This window comes from Mirounga leonina, unplaced genomic scaffold (genome assembly GCF_011800145.1).
Source record: "Mirounga leonina isolate KUSES-001 unplaced genomic scaffold, KU_Mleo_1.0 Mir_151, whole genome shotgun sequence".
NCBI classification, from domain to species: domain Eukaryota; kingdom Metazoa; phylum Chordata; class Mammalia; order Carnivora; family Phocidae; genus Mirounga; species Mirounga leonina.
In genome coordinates, this window is record NW_023270377.1 from 69,299,281 (window position 1) to 69,307,417 (window position 8,137).

The following is an 8,137-nucleotide window of genomic DNA, read 5'->3' on the forward strand; positions in this document are numbered from 1 at the left end:
TGCTAAATTCACTTATTAATTTTTTTAGGTAGATGATTATGTTACTTGTAAATAGAATATTATTCTTTCTTATGTGTATGCCTTTATTTCTTTTCCTAGACATGTTGCACTAGCTCATATCTCCAGTACCATTTGGGGGAAAGAATGATGAGAGTGAACATTTTTGTCTTGCTCTTAATCTGAGGGGAAATTCTTTGGTCTTTTACCATTAATTGTGATGTAGGATGTAGGTTTTCATAAATTCCCTTTATCATATTGAGGAAGTTCCTTCTTATTCTTACTGTGCTGAGAGTTTTTTCATGAATGAGTGTTGAATTTTGTCAATTTTTTTTTATGCATCTGTTAAGATGGTTATATGGCTTTTCTTTTTTAGTCTATTGATGTGGTGAATTCCACTGATTGACTTCCAAACGCTAAAACAACCTTGCATCCCTATGATGAACACCACTTGGTCATGATGGATGTATTATCCTTTTTATTGCTGGTTATGATCTACTAAAATTTTGTCAAAGTTTATTGCCTCTATGTCCATGAAGTTTGGTGGTCTATAGTTTGTTTTTTTTTTCCTTGTCTTTTATGGGTTTGGTATTAGTCTAATGCTGGTCTCATAAAGTGAGTTGGGAAGTATTCCTTTCTCATCTGTTTTCTGGAAGAGGTCACATAGAAATAGTGGGTTTTTTTAAATTAAACATTTGGTTAATTAACCAATGAAGCTTACTGGACATTCAATTTTCTTTTTGGACAAGTTTTTAACTACTAATTCAATTTCTTGAGTAGGGTTAGGACTATTTGTATTATCTATTTCTCCTTAAGTGAATTTAATTAATGTCATTCATAAATTTGTTCATTTTATCTTATATCAAATTTAATGCCATGAAATTCCTCATAATATTCTCTTATTATCTTTTAAATACTTGTAGAATCTGAAGTAATTTCACCTCTCCCATTCTTGATATTGGTTGTATTTTTTTTTCTGAACAATCTAACTAAAAGTTTATCAATATTATTAATCTTTTCAAAAATCCAACTGTGATTTCATTGTTTTTCTCTGTTATCTTTCTATTTTCTACTTCAGTGCTTCTGGATTTGACTTTGTTATTTCATTCTTTTGCTCACATTAGGCTTTATTTACTTTTCTTATTCTAGTTTAAGATTTAAGCGTGGATCGTTGATTTAAGAACTTTCACCTTTCTTAATATGAACACTTAATGTTATAAATTTCTTTTTAATAAACATTGCTTTGACAATGTTTATTATTCTCACAGATTTTATTTTGTTGTGTTTTACTTTAATTCAGCTTAAAATATTTTTTAACTTACCATTGTGATTTCTTCTCTGAACCATGGATTATTTAGAAATGTGTCGATTCGTTTTCAAATATTTAGGATTTTCAGATATCTTCCTATTATCAATTTCTAACTTAAAACTTTTTTGGTCAGAAAACATGCTTTTTATGACACTTGTTTTATGTTTTATGCTCTATCTTGATAAATGTTCTGTGTCCATTTGAAAAGAATGTATATTTTTTTGTTAGATGGAGTGTTCAATGTTAATTAGGTCAGGATGGTTGACAGGATTGTTTGAGTATTATATATAATTTCTGATTTTCTGTCTACTTGTTCTATCAATTACTGAAAGAATAGTATTAACATTTCTACCTATAATTGTGGATTTATCTATTTCTCCTTTATGATCTATCAGTTTTTGCTTAATGTATTTTGACTAGTTAGTAGGTGCATGCACCTAATCTAGAATTCCTATGTCCCCTTGATAAACTGACTTGTTTATCATTAAAGAAATATTCGTCTTTTCCTGTTATTGTTCCTTATTCTCAATTCTACTCTGTTTGATATTAATAAAGCCACTCCAGCTTTTTTACTTTATAAGTGTTTGCATGGTATAATTTTTTCATTTTTTTTTCTTTTACCTATGTTTTTAGATTTTTGGGTTTCTTATAAACAGCATATCACTGGATCCTGCATTTTTATCCAGTCTCACAATCTTTGCATTTCAATTGCAACATTTAGACTATTTACATATGTAATGTGATTAACAATGCAATTGAGTTTAAATCTACTATTTTTCTATTTGTTTCTTTTTGTTCCATTCACTCTTTATTTCTTTCCCCCCTTTCCTGCCTTCTTTTAAGTTAACTGAGTGTTTTTGTATGTTCCCATTTTACTTCTGCTATTGACTAAGCTATATATCTTTGTTTCATTATTTCAGTGGTTACCTTGGGGTTTGCAATTTACATCTTCAACTTATCACTGTCTGCTTTTAAATAGTATTATAACCTCTATAGGTGTAAGGGTAAGAACCTTACAACAGTGTACTTCCATTTCCTCCTTCCTGTCCTTGGTGTTATTCTTCATGCTTTTTACTGCTACATATGCTATAACCTCCATAATACATTGTTGGTATTTTTGCTTTAAACAGATAATATGTTTTGGGGCTTGTTTGTTTTAAAGATTTATTTATTTGAGAGAGAGAGAGAGAGAGCAAGGGGAGGGGCAGAGGGAGAGAGAGAATCCTGAAGCAGACACCCTCCTCCCCCATTGCAGAGCCAGACACAGGGCTCCATCCCAGGACCCTGAGATCATGACCTGAGCTGAAATCAAGAGTTGGATGCTTAACCAACTGAGACTCTCAGGCGCCCCAGATAATTCATTTTTAAAGAAATTTTTAAGGCAAGAAAGATCTGCCTGGTATAGTACCCATATATTTTCCATTTCTAGTGTTCCTCATTCCTTTGCATAGATCCAAATTTCCCTCTGGTATTCTTTTCCTTCTCCCTAATAAATTTTTAAAAATATTTCTTGAAGTACAGATATACTGATAATGAATTCCTTCAGCTTTATATGTCTGAATGTCTTTTTTTTTTTTTTTTTACTTTTCATTTTGACTGGTTAAGAATTCTAGGTTGACAGATTTCTTTTAGTGCTTTAAAGATGTCTCTGTGCTATCTTCTGGCTTGCATAACATCTGATAAGTATTCTTCTATCATTCCTATCTTTGTTCTCTGCATAATATGTCTGTATTCTCTGTCTGCTTTTAAGATTCTTTTCTTTGTTAGTGTTTTTCAACAATTTGATTAGGGTGTGCTTTGTCCTGGTTATCTGTATGTAAAATCTGCTGGATTCATTGAGTCTCTTGGATTTTTGAGTTTGAAATTTCATCAAATTTAGAAAGTTCTTGATCAGTATTTTTTTAAATAATTTTTCTATCCCACTCCTTTTTATGGGACTCTAATTAAATGTGTATTACACTGCTTAACCTATAGGTTACTGCTGCACAGTTCTTTTTTTCATTTTTTTTTCCCCTGCGTGCTTCATTTCAGATAGTTTCTATTGCTATGTCTTCAGATTCATTGATCACTTATTCTATAATCACTAATTTGATATTAACCTTATCCAGTACATTTTTCATTTCAGATATTGAATTTTCACTTATTTGAAAACTAGAAAATATACTTCATATAAGTACCATTTATTTATTTTTTGTCTCCCATTTTCCTTCTCATACTGCCCAAGGTTTAATAAACACATGAATTATAATAGCTGTTTTAACATTCTTGTCTACTAGTTTCATCATTTCTGTCTGTGTGTTTGTATTGATAACTTTTTTCCAAGTTATGGATTATATTGTCTGCATATTTGCATGCCTGGTAGTTTTTCTGGACATTATGATTTTATGTTGTTTGTTGCTGGATTTCTTGTATTCCTTTAAATAATATTGTGTTTTATTTTTATGCTTAATTAAGTAATTTGAAATCAGTTGCATTATTTCAAGGCTTGCTTTTAAACTTTATTAGGATAGGTCTAGATCAGACTTTAGTCTAGGACCAATTTAGCTCTACTTGGGTTCTACTCAGTGCCTAAGTATTAGGTCTTTCCACCCTGGTAGGCATGAACACAAACTATTTCCAGCATTATGGGAGGTCCTGGAATTTATCTGCCTACTGACATTCATTGGATTTTAAGCCAGCTGCAGGTGGTTTCTTCTCATGCATGTATCCATTAGTAATCAGCAAAACACTCAAGGGACCCCCCCTGCAGATTTCCACTTGCCTCTGAGCCAGTTCCTCACTTCCAGTATCTGCCCCACAGTTTCTAGCTCTTGGCTTCCCTGAACTCTAATCTTTGTCCTCTTCTCAGCCAGAGCGCATATTCTGTTGCGTTCCCCCTTTCTGCACTGAAGTCTAGAAACTGTCCAGGCACAGCAAGCCAGAGCAATTACAGTAGTTTCATTTTTTTGTGTGGGGAATACATTCCAAGACATATCAGTGAATGCCTGAAACCATGGATAGTACCAAACCCTGTATACCTATATTGTTTTTTCCTATACCTTCATACCTACGATAAAGTTTAATTTGTAAATTAGACACAGGAAGAGATTGACCAATAATAACTCATAATAAAACAGAACAATTATAGCAATGTACTGTAATAAAAGTTATGTGAATGTGGTCTCTCTCTCTTTCAAAATATCTTATTATACTGTACTCACCTTCCTCTTCTCCTGATGATGTGAGATGATAAAATGCCTCTGTGATGAGATGAAGTGAGGGGAATGACGCAGGCGCTGTGACGTAGTGTGCAGCTACTAACAAACACAGGTGACCATGGCAACTCAAACTACAGAACGCAAGACCACAGGTAAGTGGGGACTACTGTGTAGGTCTTTCTTTTTTGTCGTCTGTTTGTTTGCTGTTGTTTTATTTTTTTCCTCAGGGATCACAGACTTAGGTTGCTTGTTGCCTAATATCTGAAAACTTGTCTCATATATTTTGTCTAGTTTCCTATTTTATTAAGGCAGAAGATTAAATCTGATTCCTCTTACTCTGTCTCAGCAAGAATCAGAAGTTCCTATCAGTTTAATATGAATTTCTCTTACAATGAGTGAGGTTGAGTATCTCTTCATGTGTTTAACAAGAGGCTTTTGTATTTCTGTCTCTGAGAATGTATTTATATCCTTCATCCATTTTTATTGTGTTGTTGGTTCTTTCATCATTTTCAATAACACCATTTAATGCTAGAATTCTGCTTCACTGATTCTTACAGTTCTAAAAATAGTTTTTCTTATCCATTGATATTTCAATAGCTCTTCCTAAAATAATTTGCAATGCTATTCTACTGGTGTCTTAAAAATTCATCCCTTCGTTTTTATATTTGTGTATTTCTATACTTTCAGTGCAAACATCAATTAAGCAAACATTTTTAAGTATTTAAGGCCCATGTATAAGTATCCTAGTGTAAAGAAGGAGAAAACCAAGCAAAATTTATTACCTTAAAGAACTTCTTATATTGATGGAAAAAGAAAAAAAACACATAAATATTTAGTTAGGACGGGGCACACAAAGCCTAAATTGTAAAATGGGCTAGGATTAGTCATGGAATTCCTTTGGAAAAGATGCATCTTGACCAAATTCTGAACCAAGTTCCAAATCTAAATATATTGGAGAAAGCAGGTGAGGTGGGCTTTCCAGGGTTAACTGAAAAACACAGAATAGGAAAGAAGAGTAGAATAAGGAGGAAACAAGCCAAAGAGGGGGGCTCTTCAGCCTCTACTCAGGCCCCACTTTATATTCTGTCCATTAGAAGAAAGTGATGGTCTTGAAGAGCAGAAGTTCAAAGTCACAGAGGCCTGGGGAAGCTGGTCTCAGAGATTTGCAGGGAAACACAGTGCTGCCTCATAAAGAGATGAGAACTGGATTCTCTAATGAACAATGCGTTCATATTTTCATGAATACTGTTGCAATGTTAGAGTCATATATGTGAGTTCATTACTGTGCTTTACGGTTTACTGTTACAGGTTTAATTGCTGTTCCATATTCATATAAAATTTTGGCCATTCTTCTTCCTACTGATCATTAGGCTTCCCACCATAGAGAGATTGACCAATTTATATTTCCCAACCTCTTACTTGTCAGCATTCCTCTGACCACCTGGCCATTTGGAACCAGAAGCTTTCTCCTAAGGCATACCCTGGAAGACCTAGGGAGGGCAGTTCTGTCAAACCGGATAAAAGGTGCATGTGCTGATCCTCCACGGCGTTTGTACCAGATGACCCCTAATTCCATCTTCAGACCTCTGTGGCTTGCCTTGTGGGCCCTGTGCGGCTACCCAATGAGGGCACTGTCTCATTTGTGTTTTCCTGGTCTTGACTTCTTCACAAACTCTACTGTTAGAATCCACCTACTTTCCCCCATTAATAGCTTAAGCTCCTGAAATCTTATTAGCGGGAAGGAAAATATTGCCTCTCGATGTGCATCATTCGCTTATGACTTGACCAAAGGCCTTGAGATTTTGCAGAGTTCAAAACTTGGGGTCAGTCCAATAGATAAATGTGTGTTTGATCAAAAGGGTGACAAAAGGGAAATATACCAATGGCAGAATAGAAATGTTGACCAATTTGGTCAACTTCCAAATTGACAGGGGAAATTAAAGAATCAAAAGGAACTTGATCAAACATAAAAATAAGAAGAAATAAGGGATAACAAATTAAGATGTAAATATTAATTAAAATGGATGGGATAAAACCAAATATATCAATTATAACCCTGAATGTGACCAGATTGAATTTTCCTATTTAAAGACTGTCTTTAAATACTTTTACTTTAGTATTAAAAAAAAATTTTTTTAAGCCTGAGCTACACATAAGAAAATCACTTTCAATGGGGTTTTTTTTTTTTTTCTAAAAGGCTAAAAACAAAAGGGAGGGCAAAATAATACTAGGCATTCACAAACAAAAATAAATAGCAGAGGAAACATTAATATTATATAAGTTGAAAGGTTCTAAGCACTAAACAGGATAAAGAGAGACTAAGATCATAAAAGCCACAAGTTATAAAAGTCAGATCTTTCAAAAAAGAAAACATAGATCTATATGCACGAAACAGCATACAAACAAGAAAAATCTTTAGAAATGCAAATATATATAAAATATAGTAGGAGATTTAAAAATATCTGTTTCAGAAGTAGGCTAAAATGTAAGAAGAATAAGACAAGATAAGTAAGAAAAAAAGGATAAAATAATACAATAAACAACTCATAATAATGCAAATGCAGATGCTTCAAATAGATGATCTTAGTTTTCCTCCTACGTGCCCATGACATATTTACAAAATCAGTTATGTAATGTCCACAAAAAGATGTCCTTAGCAAAAAATTTTAAAGTAGAGACTTTTCAGGCCACATTCTGTAATTCATAATCCAATAAAATGAGAATAAATAATAAAAAATACCCAAGCAATTCTACCTACTTGGAAATCAAAACCCGTACTTCTAAATAACCCTTGGAAATGAAAGTGGCTACTTAAAATGGTATGAAGTAGAAGACAGCCACGTATTCCATGGACAGAGCCCTCTGTGAGGAGATAAGAAGTCACCCTTCATTCCCATCTGTTATTTCAGTGTTTAGCAAAACAGTTACACTTACTCCTCCTATATGTTGGTATGTGTCAGGGTTGATATTTACAGGTTCATTTATTTATATAACTGATGTGTTCTTTTAAAAGGAAATCAGCAATTCAAGAACAAGTTAAATGGCTGCTCATTTAAACATACAGAGTGTGTGGTTAGTTTTGGTATTTTCAAATATGTGGCTTAATACAGTTTTATACATTGTTAGTCACATATATTCATATTAATGGTAATTATGCAAAACACTTGGGACAAGACACAGAACAGTGTGTCACACATCCAATGTTAACTATTATTTCAATACATGAGTTCCTACCTGCTGTGCCTCATAGAAAACCCTGCATCTTCCCCACCTTCGCCAGTCCACATGTCCCTTCCCTTAATATGCTCAAAAATTTCTCTCAATTTTACCTTTTTCTACATAGAGTCAGTTCCCATTACTCTCAATGGGCTCCTGAGGTCAGAACTTGAACATCTTCCCTAAAGCTGGAAATATAATAAATAACTTAGCTAAAGCTAAGTTAGGGCAGTTAAAGCTTTCTATGTAGCACTTGATTCAGGCTCCATCCTACCAAATGTGCCTGCTTCCTTCCCTACTATTCTCCAGGAAAAAAAGAAAGAAAGAGAGAGAGAGAGAGAGAGAGAAAGAAAGAAAGAAAGAAAGAAAGAAAGGAAGGAAGGAAGGAAGGAAGGAAGGAAGGAAGGAAGGAAGGAAG